Source organism: Salvelinus fontinalis, unplaced genomic scaffold, assembly GCF_029448725.1.
Source record: "Salvelinus fontinalis isolate EN_2023a unplaced genomic scaffold, ASM2944872v1 scaffold_2441, whole genome shotgun sequence".
Classification (NCBI taxonomy): Eukaryota; Metazoa; Chordata; class Actinopteri; order Salmoniformes; family Salmonidae; genus Salvelinus; species Salvelinus fontinalis.
Window position 1 is genome coordinate 1 of NW_026602650.1, and position 13,452 is coordinate 13,452.

At 44.9% G+C, this 13,452-nt stretch overlaps 1 long non-coding RNA gene across 1 annotated transcript; it reads left to right on the top strand.

Annotated features, from left to right (window-relative positions):
• The first annotated feature begins 6,705 nt into the window (after window positions 1–6,705).
• LOC129850899 (uncharacterized) lies at window positions 6,706–10,001 on the top strand. Its single transcript, XR_008758883.1, has 2 exons — window positions 6,706–8,691; window positions 8,797–10,001. It is a non-coding gene; the product is annotated as an uncharacterized LOC129850899 (long non-coding RNA).
• Window positions 10,002–13,452: the final 3,451 nt, after the last annotated feature.

Below are 13,452 nucleotides of genomic sequence, written 5' to 3' on the forward strand. Positions count from 1 at the left end.
GAGGTGAAAGGTGTGATGTCATAGTGTTCTCTCTCCTCTCAGTGGCTACGCGGCTGATGACATCACCCACTGTATCCGCCCCCAGGACATCAAGGAGAGACGGGCCGTCATCATACTCAGGAAGTATGTCTGTCACCGTGACAACCAACCAAGAGTTAGCAGGTTGACTGTGGCGTAAGGCTATTGTGCTAACTTTCTCCCTCTCCCTCTGTGTGTGTCTGGTTTTGTTGTGTGTGTGTGTGTGTGTCTGGTTGTGGTGTGTGTCTGGTTGTGGTGTGTGTGTGTGTGTGTGTGTGTGTGTCTGGTTGTGTTGCAGGACGAGGCCAGACGCCCCCCGTGTAGACCAGAGCCCCTCCCCTAACCCCTCCCCCCCTGAGAGACACGCCCCTCTGAAGGCCAAACGCTCTCATCGCAGAGCTGACCCAGACGCTGCACACAGGTACTCACACACACACACAGGACCAGAGCCCCTCCCCTAACTCCTCCTACCTGAGACACAGGACCAGAGCCCCTCCCCTAACTCCTCCTACCTGAGACACAGGACCAGAGCCCCTCCCCTAACTCCTCCTACCTGAGATACAGGACCAGAGCCCCTCCCCTAACTCCTCCTACCTGAGTACAGGTAGTCACACAGGACCAGAGCCCCTCCCCTAACTCCTCCTACCTGAGTACACAGGACTAGAGCCCCTCCCCTAACTCCTCCTACCTGAGTACACAGGACTAGAGCCCCTCCCCTAACTCCTCCTACCTGAGTACACAGGACTAGAGCCCCTCCCCTAACTCCTCCTACCTGAGATACAGGACCAGAGCCCCTCCCCTAACTCCTCCTACCTGAGACACAGGACCAGAGCCCCTCCCCTAACTCCTCCTACCTGAGACACAGGACCAGAGCCCCTCCCCTAACTCCTCCTACCTGAGACACAGGACCAGAGCCCCTCCCCTAACTCCTCCTACCTGAGACACAGGACCAGAGCCCCTCCCCTAACTCCTCCTACCTGAGTACACAGGACCAGAGCCCCTCCCCCTAACTCCTCCCACCTGAGATACAGGACCAGAGCCCCTCCCCTAACTCCTCCTACCTGAGACACAGGACCAGAGCCCCTCCCCTAACTCCTCCTACCTGAGATACAGGACCAGAGCCCCTCCCCTAACTCCTCCTACCTGAGATACAGGACCAGAGCCCCTCCCCTAACTCCTCCTACCTGAGTACACAGGACCAGAGCCCCTCCCCTAACTCCTCCCACCTGAGATACAGGACCAGAGCCCCTCCCCTAACTCCTCCTACCTGAGATACAGGACCAGAGCCCCTCCCCTAACTCCTCCCACCTGAGATACAGGACCAGAGCCCCTCCCCTAACTCCTCCTACCTGAGACACAGGACCAGAGCCCCTACCCTAACTCCTCCTACCTGAGACACAGGACCAGAGCCCCTCCCCTAACTCCTCCTACCTGAGATACAGGACCAGAGCCCCTCCCCTAACTCCTCCTACCTGAGACACAGGACCAGAGCTCCTCCCGTAACTCCTCCTACCTGAGACACAGGACCAGAGCCCCTCCCCTAACTCCTCCTACCTGAGACACAGGACCAGAGCCCCTCCCCTAACTCCTCCTACCTGAGATACAGGACCAGAGCCCCTCCCCTAACTCCTCCTACCTGAGATACAGGACCAGAGCCCCTCCCCTAACTCCTCCTACCTGAGACACAGGACCAGAGCCCCTCCCCTAACTCCTCCTACCTGAGACACAGGACCAGAGCCCCTCCCCTAACTCCTCCTACCTGAGACACAGGACCAGAGCCCCTCCCCTAACTCCTCCTACCTGAGACACAGGACCAGAGCCCCTCCCCTAACTCCTCCTACCTGAGATACAGGACCAGAGCCCCTCCCCTAACTCCTCCTACCTGAGATACAGGACCAGAGCCCCTCCCCTAACTCCTCCTACCTGAGACACAGGACCAGAGCCCCTCCCCTAACTCCTCCTACCTGAGACACAGGACCAGAGCCCCTCCCCTAACCCCTCCCCCCTGAGATACAGGACCAGAGCCCCTCCCCTAACTCCTCCTACCTGAGATACAGGACCAGAGCCCCTCCCCTAACTCCTCCTACCTGAGACACAGGACCAGAGCCCCTCCCCTAACTCCTCCTACCTGAGACACAGGACCAGAGCCCCTCCCCTAACCCCTCCCCCCTGAGACACAGGACCAGAGCTCCTCCCCTAACTCCTCCTACCTGAGACACAGGACCAGAGCCCCTCCCCTAACCCCTCCCCCCTGAGACACAGGACCAGAGCTCCTCCCCTAACTCTTCTTCTCTCTCTGTCAGACCGAGGGTTCTGGAGATGGATAAGGAGGAGAATCGTCACTCTTCCTCTTCGTCCCGCCTTCATCGCCGTAGCAGCAGCTCGGAGAACTACTGGAGGCGGAGCCAAGACGGCGACGGGTCACGCAAGGTCAAGATGAGACGTCACTGAACACCCCTGGCGGACTGGATGGGCTCAGAGAGAGAGAGAGAGTGTTGGAAAGTCACTCTGTAAACCCCACCCCCCACTGCATGCTAGGATGGATGGGACACGCCACGAGGCTGTCAGCCAATCAGAGACTGGCCTGAGGACAGGGGTTACAGTAAGACTGTGGGAAGTTCTGTTGTTGCCACGCCGACCCCCCCCATGTCCCCACTTCCATCTGTGGAGAAGATAGTAAATGGTGTTTCTATAGGAACTGACTCCTCCGTGATTCATTGGTCAGAGACCCAATGGGGAAATGAATGGTGTTTCCGCCGGGGTTTCTGGGGGATATAAAATAAGGTCTGATGACGTTTAGTTCTATGAGATGATCGGCATTCCGCTAATGTCACTTTCTGTTTGAAAAATCACATACAGACTTCATAATTCATAAAGGTCCTGATATTATCATAGAAACACAACATATAGACTTCATAATTCATAAAGGTCCTGATATTATCATAGAACCACAACATATAGACTTCATAATTCATAAAGGTCCTGATATTATCATAGAAACACAACATATAGACTTCATAATTCATAAAGGTCCTGATATTATCATAGAAACACAACATACAGACTTCATAATTCATAAAGGTCCTGATATTATCATAGAAACACAACATACAGACTTCATAATTCATAAAGGTCCTGATATTATCATAGAAACACAACATATAGACTTCATAATTCATAAAGGTCCTGATATTATCATAGAAACACAACATATAGACTTCATAATTCATAAAGGTCCTGTTTAACTGATATTATCATAGAAACACAACATATAGACTTCATAATTCATAAAGGTCCTGATATTATCATAGAACCACAACATATAGACTTCATAATTCATAAAGGTCCTGTTACCTGACTGATATTATCATAGAAACACAACATATAGACTTCATAAAGGTCCTGTTACCTGATATTATCATAGAAACACAACATATAGACTTCATAATTCATGAAGGTCCTGTTACCTGACTGTTATTATCATAGAAACACAACATATAGACTTCATAATTCATAAAGGTCCTGATATTATCATAGAACCACAACATATAGACTTCATAATTCATAAAGGTCCTGTTACCTGACTGATATTATCATAGAAACACAACATATAGACTTCATAAAGGTCCTGTTACCTGATATTATCATAGAAACACAACATATAGACTTCATAATTCATGAAGGTCCTGTTACCTGACTGATATTATCATAGAAACACAACATATAGACTTCATAAAGGTCCTGATATTATCATAGAACCACAACATATAGACTTCATAATTCATAAAGGTCCTGATATTGTCATAGAAACACAACATATAGACTTCATAATTCATAAAGGTCCTGTTAACTGATATTATCATAGAAACACAACATATAGACTTCATAATTCATAAAGGTCCTGTTTAACTGATATTATCATAGAAACACAACATATAGACTTCATAATTCATAAAGGTCCTGATATTATCATATAACCACAACATATAGACTTCATAATTCATAAAGGTCCTGATATTATCATAGAAACACAACATATAGACTTCATAATTCATAAAGGTCCTGTTACCTGACTGATATTATCATAGAAACACAACATATAGACTTCATAATTTGTTAAGTTCCTGTATAGAAACACAACATATAGACTTCATAAAGGTCCTGTTAACTGACTGATATTATCATAGAAACACAACATATAGACTTCATAATTCATAAAGGTCCTGTTACCTGACAGATATTATCATAGAAACACAACATATAGACTTCATAATTCATAAAGGTCCTGTTACCTGACTGATATTATCATAGAAACACAACATATAGACTTCATAATTCATAAAGGTCCTGTTACCTGACTGATATTATCATAGAAACACAACATATAGACTTCATAATTCATTAAGTTCCTGTATAGAAACACAACATATAGACTTCATAAAGGTCCTGTTAACTGACTGATATTATCATAGAAACACAACATATAGACTTCATAATTCATAAAGGTCCTGTTACCTGATATTATCATAGAAACACAACATATAGACTTCATAATTCATAAAGGTCCTGTTTAACTGATATTATCATAGAAACACAACATATAGACTTCATAATTCATAAAGGTCCTGTTTACCTGACTGATATTATCATAGAAACACAACATATAGACTTCATAATTCATAAAGGTCCTGTTAACTGATATTATCATAGAAACACAACATATAGACTTCATAATTCATAAAGGTCCTGTTACCTGACTGATATTATCATAGAAACACAACATATAGACTTCATAATTCATTAAGTTCCTGTATAGAAACACAACATATAGACTTCATAAAGGTCCTGTTAACTGACTGATATTATCATAGAAACACAACATATAGACTTCATAATTCATAAAGGTCCTGTTATCTGATATTATCATAGAAACACAACATATAGACTTCATAATTCATAAAGGTCCTGTTTAACTGATATTATCATAGAAACACAACATATAGACTTCATAATTCATAAAGGTCCTGTTTACCTGACTGATATTATCATAGAAACACAACATATAGACTTCATAATTCATAAAGGTCCTGTTAACTGATATTATCATAGAAACACAACATATAGACTTCATAATTCATAAAGGTCCTGTTTAACTGATATTATCATAGAAACACAACATATAGACTTCATAATTCAAAAAGGTCCTGTTACATGACTGATATTATCATAGAAACACAACATATAGATTTCATAATTCATAAAGGTCCTGTTTACCTGACTGATATTATCATAGAACCACAACATATAGACTTCATAATTCATAAAGGTCCTGTTACCTGACTGATATTATCATAGAAACACAACATATAGACTTCATAATTCATAAAGGTCCTGATATTATCATAGAACCACAACATATAGACTTCATAATTCATAAAGGTCCTGATATTATCATAGAAACACAACATATAGACTTCATAATTCATAAAGGTCCTGTTACCTGACTGATATTATCATAGAAACACAACATATAGACTTCATAATTCATAAGGGTCCTGTTACCTGACTGATATTATCATAGAAACACAACATATAGACTTCATAATTCATAAAGGTCCTGTTACCTGACTGATATTATCATAGAAACACAACATATAGACTTCATAATTCATAAAGGTCCTGTTACCTGACTGATATTATCTCATAGAACCAAAAGGTACAAGACCTCCTCAGCCTGTGTTAACCTCAGATCTTATTATTCAGAGTTTATCTAAAAAAAAACTCCATTCTTCCTTTCTCCATGCTTTTTCGTTTTCCCCGTAGGAATGGCTGAACGGAGGGAAGTCATTTCCAGGTTTTTAGGTCTTCAAGCTGGCCAGATCTTTCCCCATAGGGTTTGTCCGTTTAGTATCTGTTCCTGGATCAGTGTTTTCCATCGCTGTGATCCAGATCGTTAGTGCCTGGGCGTTCCTCTACTAACCGCCTGTATCCATGTACCCTGAGGGGGGGTGGGGGGGGAACGCCTACAGTAGAAACGCCCTGGACCAGAGCCTTCTTCGGGTTTCTCTAAGCCCGTCCCTGGTGTCCCCGGTCCCCCCCCCCCCCCCCCCCCCGCCCGGCCCCCCCCCCCCCCGGCCCCCCCCCCCTGGTCCCCGGTGTCCCCGGTCCCCCCCCCTGGTCCCCGGTGTCCCCCGGTCCCCGGTGTCCCCGAGGTGGAGAGGAGTCACGTTAGTACATTTTTCAACCCCCCCCCCCCCCCTCCCGTAGACTTAATGAAACGTTTCCATTTAGAGAGGTGGAGAGGAGTCACGTTAGTACATTTTTCAACCCCCCCCCCCCCCCCCTCCCGTAGACTTAATGAAACGTTTCCATTTAGAGAGGTGGAGAGGAGTCACATTACTACATTTTTCAACCCCCCCCCCCCCCCCCCTCCCGTAGACTTAATGAAACGTTTCCATTTAGAGAGGTGGAGAGGAGTCACGTTAGTACATTTTTCAACCCCCCCCCCCCCCTCCCGTAGACTTAATGAAACGTTTCCATTTAGAGAGGTGGAGAGGAGTCACGTTAGTACATTTTTCAACCCCCCCCCCCCCCCCCCTCCCGTAGACTTAATGAAACGTTTCCATTTAGAGAGGTGGAGAGGAGTCACGTTAGTACATTTTTCAACCCCCCCCCCCCCCTCCCGTAGACTTAATGAAACGTTTCCATTTAGAGGGGTGGAGAGGAGTCACGTTAGTACATTTTTCAACACCCCCCCCCCCCCCGAACTTAATTGAGCATCTGACGTAATTCATTATACAGCTAGAAATGTTATGGTTAGAGCCGACCACGGTTCCTTATTCTACGTCTGTCAGAGAGGCGTGTTGGTGTGTTTCTACACAGCATATTTCTACCTGAACGTTTTTCACACGTCATACGTCCCGCTGTAACCGTGGTAACCGTGTCAACTCCCCCCCCCCCCCCCTTCCACCGGTCCGACCGGTCAGTCAAACTTTCTGCTGCATATTCTAGAAAACATATATCTATGCTATATCCCTTTCTTTATTTTTCAGCTCAAACGGCATCCTGTTGCCTAGGTTACACAACAAAACCCTAATTAACTCAAAACACAGTGACTAGGTAGTGCACTAGTACTGTCTACTACTGTCAGTCACCTAATCAGACCCCTAATATCTAACAAATTACACCACAAAACCCTAATTAACTCCAAACACAGGGACTAGGTAGTGCACTAGTACTGTCCAGAGGGTCAGCCACCTAATCAGACCCCTAATATCTAACAAATTACACCACAAAACCCTAATTAACTCAAAACACAGGGACTAGGTAGTGCACTAGTACTGTCTACTACTGTCAGTCACCTAATCAGACCCCTAATATCTAACAAATTACACCACAAAACCCTAATTAACTCAAAACACAGTGACTAGGTAGTGCACTAGTACTGTCTACTACTGTCAGTCACCTAATCAGACCCCTAATATCTAACAAATTACACCACAAAACCCTAATTAACTCAAAACACAGGGACTAGGTAGTGCACTAGTACTGTCCAGAGAGTCAGTCACCTAATCAGACCCCTAATATCTAACAAATTACACCACAAAACCCTAATTAACTCAAAACACAGTGACTAGGTAGTGCACTAGTACTGTCTACTACTGTCAGTCACCTAATCAGACCCCTAATATCTAACAAATTACACCACAAAACCCTAATTAACTCAAAACACAGTGACTAGGTAGTGCACTAGTACTGTCTACTACTGTCAGTCACCTAATCAGACCCCTAATATCTAACAAATTACACCACAAAACCCTAATTAACTCAAAACACAGTGACTAGGTAGTGCACTAGTACTGTCTACTACTGTCAGTCACCTAATCAGACCCCTAATATCTAACAAATTACACCACAAAACCCTAATTAACTCCAAACACAGGGACTAGGTAGTGCACTAGTACTGTCCAGAGGATCAGTCACCTAATCAGACCCCTAATATCTAACAAATTACACCACAAAACCCTAATTAACTCAAAACACAGTGACTAGGTAGTGCACTAGTACTGTCTACTACTGTCAGTCACCTAATCAGACCCCTAATATCTAACAAATTACACCACAAAACCCTAATTAACTCAAAACACAGTGACTAGGTAGTGCACTAGTACTGTCTACTACTGTCAGCCACCTAATCAGACCCTAATATCTAACAAATTACACCACAAAACCCTAATTAACTCAAAACACAGGGACTAGGTAGTGCACTAGTACTGTCCAGAGGATCAGTCACCTAATCAGACCCCTAATATCTAACAAATTACACCACAAAACCCTAATTAACTCAAAACACAGTGACTAGGTAGTGCACTAGTACTGTCTACTACTGTCAGTCACCTAATCAGACCCTAATATCTAACAAATTACACCACAAAACCCTAATTAACTCAAAACACAGTGACTAGGTAGTGCACTAGTACTGTCTACTACTGTCAGTCACCTAATCAGACCCCTAATATCTAACAAATTACACCACAAAACCCTAATTAACTCAAAACACAGGGACTAGGTAGTGCACTAGTACTGTCTACTACTGTCAGTCACCTAATCAGACCCCTAATATCTAACAAATTACACCACAAAACCCTAATTAACTCAAAACACAGTGACTAGGTAGTGCACTAGTACTGTCTACTACTGTCAGTCACCTAATCAGAACCCCTAATATCTAACAAATTACACCACAAAACCCTAATTAACTCAAAACACAGGGACTAGGTAGTGCACTAGTACTGTCCAGAGGATCAGTCACCTAATCAGACCCCTAATATCTAACAAATTACACCACAAAATCCTAATTAACTCAAAACACAGGGACTAGGTAGTGCACTAGTACTGTCCAGAGGATCAGCCACCTAATCAGACCCCTAATATCTAACAAATTACACCACAAAACCCTAATTAACTCAAAACACAGTGACTAGGTAGTGCACTAGTACTGTCCAGAGGATCAGTCACCTAATCAGACCCCTAATATCTAACAAATTACACCACAAAACCCTAATTAACTCAAAACACAGTGACTAGGTAGTGCACTAGTACTGTCTACTACTGTCAGTCACCTAATCAGACCCCTAATATCTAACAAATTACACCACAAAACCCTAATTAACTCAAAACACAGGGACTAGGTAGTGCACTAGTACTGTCCAGAGGATCAGTCACCTAATCAGACCCCTAATATCTAACAAATTACACCACAAAACCCTAATTAACTCAAAACACAGTGACTAGGTAGTGCACTAGTACTGTCCAGAGGATCAGTCACCTAATCAGACCCCTAATATCTAACAAATTACACCACAAAACCCTAATTAACTCAAAACACAGTGACTAGGTAGTGCACTAGTACTGTCCAGAGGATCAGTCACCTAATCAGACCCCTAATATCTAACAAATTACACCACAAAACCCTAATTAACTCCAAACACAGGGACTAGGTAGTGCACTAGTACTGTCCAGAGGATCAGTCACCTAATCAGACCCCTAATATCTACCAATTACACCACAAAACCCTAATTAACTCAAAACACAGGGACTAGGTAGTGCACTAGTACTGTCTACTACTGTCAGTCACCTAATCAGACCCCTAATATCTAACAAATTACACCACAAAACCCTAATTAACTCAAAACACAGTGACTAGGTAGTGCACTAGTACTGTCTACTACTGTCAGTCACCTAATCAGACCCTAATATCTAACAAATTACACCACAAAACCCTAATTAACTCAAAACACAGTGACTAGGTAGTGCACTATAATAGGGAATAAGGGGCTGTTCAGGACTGGGCTGATCTGTTAGTTTGTGTCTGTTGAGATGCCATGATGATGATGATGATGATGATGATGGTGATGATACCATGTATGTAACATTGTTTGTAATAAGATGTACAGTTTAAAGACATTTATGAACAGAAGGAAGAGCTGACTGACTGGCTGGTTCACTGACTGGCTGGTTCACTGACTGGCTGGTTCACTGACTGGCTGGTTCACTGACTCGCTGGTTCACTGACTGGCTGGTTCACTGACTGGCTGGTTCACTGACTGGCTGGTTTACTGACTGGCTGGTTCACTGACTGGCTGGTTCACTGACTGGCTGGTTCACTGACTGGCTGGTTCACTGACTGTCTGGTTAACTTACTGGCTGGTTTACTGACTGGCTGCTTTACTGACTGTTACACAGAGGAACAATGGACTGTACAGACATTATAGACCAGGGGCAGCCCAATGGGTCCTGGTCAAACCTAGTTCACTACAGGAAGCCCTGTGGGATGCAGGTGAGTGTGGGGGGTTTGTTCAGTGAAGCCCTGTTGTAAACCTGCTGTTCGACTGACAGGGTTAACGTATAAAGAACTGTGGCCTGATTCATAATAGTAATGATCTGTTTAGGTTTTAGTTTAAACTGTAAAAAAAAAGAACTGTTCCACAAAGTGATGCTTCCGTTTTAAAATAATCTCTTCCTAAACTCTGTTTCTCCTCTTATTGGACTGAGTTAGTGGTTGTAAAGTTCTACTCCACTTGGGAGAGGTGGACAGGACCAGAGTTAGTGGTTGTAAAGTTCTACTCCTCCTGGGAGAGGTGGACAGGACCAGAGTTAGTGGTTGTAAAGTTCTACTCCACTTGGGAGAGGTGGACAGGACCAGAGTTAGTGGTTGTAAAGTTCTACTCCTCCTGGGAGAGGTGGACAGGACCAGAGTTAGTGGTTGTAAAGTTCTACTCCTCCTGGGAGAGGTGGACAGGACCAGAGTTAGTGGTTGTAAAGTTCTTCTCCTCCTGGGAGAGGTGGACAGGACCAGAGTTAGTGGTTGTAAAGTTCTACTCCTCCTGGGAGAGGTGGACAGGACCAGAGTTAGTGGTTGTAAAGTTCTACTCCTCCTGGGAGAGGTGGACAGGACCAGAGTTAGTGGTTGTAAAGTTCTATTCCTCCTGGGAGAGGTGTACAGGACCAGAGATAGTGGTTGTAAAGTTCTACTCCTCCTGGGAGAGGTGGACAGGACCAGAGTTAGTGGTTGTAAAGCTCTACTCCTCCTGGGAGAGGTGGACAGGACCAGTTAGTGGTTGTAAAGTTCTACTCCTCTTGGGAGAGGTGGACAGGTCCAGAGTTAGTGGTTGTAAAGTTCTACTCCTCTTGGGAGAGGTGGACAGGACCAGAGTTAGTGGTTGTGAAGTTCTACTCCTCCTGGGAGAGGTGGACAGGACCAGAGTTAGTGGTTGTAAAGTTCTACTCCTGGGAGAGTTACAGGACCAGAGTTAGTGGTTGTAAAGTTCTACTCCTCCTGGGAGAGGTGGACAGGACCAGAGTTAGTGGTTGTAAAGTTCTACTCCTGAGAGAGGTGGACAGGACCAGAGTTAGTGGTTGTAAAGTTCTACTCCTCCTGGGAGAGGTGGACAGGACCAGAGTTAGTGGTTGTAAAGTTCTACTCCTCCTGGGAGAGGTGGACAGGACCAGAGTTAGTGGTTGTAAAGTTCTACTCCTCCTGGGAGAGATGGACAGGACCAGAGTTAGTGGTTGTAAAGTTCTACTCCTCCTGGGAGAGATGGACAGGACCAGAGTTAGTGGTTGTAAAGTTCTACTCCTCCTGGGAGAGGTGGACAGGACCAGAGTTAGTGGTTGTAAAATGCAGCAGTAGAATCAGATTAAAAAACAGATCAAAATACACTTTATGGAACAACGGGGACTGTTGTGTGCTGACACACACACAGGCACAGACACATGATAACACATGCGCAATACACACACGTACGCATGGATCTTGTGTTGTAGATATGTGGTAGTAGAGTAGTGGCCTGAGGGCACACACTCAGTGTGTTGAGAAATCTGTTGGGAAATGTATTGGAATGTTTTACATTTTTTATAGCTGCCTTAATTTTGCTGGACACCAGGAAGAGTAGCTGCTGCCTTGGCAGGAACTAATGGGGATCCATAATAAACCCCAGGAAGAGTAGCTGCTTGCTTGGCAGGAACTAATGGGGATCCATAATAAACCCCAGGAAGAGAAGCTGCTGCCTTGGCAGGAACTAATGGGGATCCACAATAAACCCCAGGTAGAGTAGCTGCTGTCTTGGCAGGAACTAATGGGGATCCATAATAAACCCCAGGAAGAGTAGCTGCTTGCTTGGCAGGAACTAATGGGGATCCATAATAAACCCCAGGAAGAGTAGCTGCTTGCTTGGCAGGAACTAATGGGGATCCATAATAAACCCCAGGAAGAGTAGCTGCTTGCTTGGCAGGAACTAATGGGGATCCATAATAAACCCCAGGAAGAGTAGCTGCTTGCTTGGCAGGAACTAATGGGGATCCATAATAAACCCCATGTAGAGTAGCTGCTGCCTTGGCAGGAACTAATGGGGATCCATAATAAACCCCAGGAAGAGTAGCTGCTGCCTTGGCAGGAACTAATGGGGATCCACAATAAACCCCAGGTAGAGTAGCTGCTGCTTGGCAGGAACTAATGGGGATCCATAATAAACCCCAGGAAGAGTAGCTGCTTGCTTGGCAGGAACTAATGGGGATCCATAATAAACCCCAGGAAGAGTAGCTGCTGCCTTGGCAGGAACTAATGGGGATCCATAATAAACCCCAGGAAGAGTAGCTGCTTGCTTGGCAGGAACTAATGGGGATCCATAATAAACCCCATGTAGAGTAGCTGCTGCCTTGGCAGGAACTAATGGGGATCCATAATAAACCCCAGGAAGAGTAGCTGCTGCCTTGGCAGGAACTAATGGGGATCCATAATAAACCCCAGGAAGAGTAGCTGCTGCCTTGGCAGAAACTAATGGGGATCCATAATAAACCACAGGAAGAGTAGCTGCTGCCTTGGCAGGAACTAATGGGGATCCATAATAAACCCCAGGAAGAGTAGGTGCTGCCTTGGCAGGAACTAATGGGGATCCGTAAAAAAAAAAAACAGGAAGAGTAGCTGCTGCCTTGGCAGGAACTAATGGGGATCCATAATAAACCCCAGGAAGAGTAGCTGCTGCCTTGGCAGGAACTAATGGAGATCCATAATAAACCCCAGGAAGAGTAGCTGCTACTTGGCAGGAACTAATGGGGATCCATAATAAACCCCATGTAGAGTAGCTGCTGTCTTGACAGGAACTAATGGGGATCCATAATAAACCCCAGGAAGAGTAGCTGCTGCCTTGGCAGGAACTAATGGGGATCCATAATAAACCCCAGGAAGAGTAGCTGCTGCCTTGACAGGAACTAATGGGGATCCATAATAAACCCCAGGAAGAGTAGCTGCTGCATTGGCAGGAACTAATGGGGATCCATAATAAACCCCAGGAAGAGTAGCTGCTTTCTTGGCAGGAACTAATGGAGATCCATAATAAACCCCAGGTAGAGTAGCTGCTGCCTTGGCAGGAACTC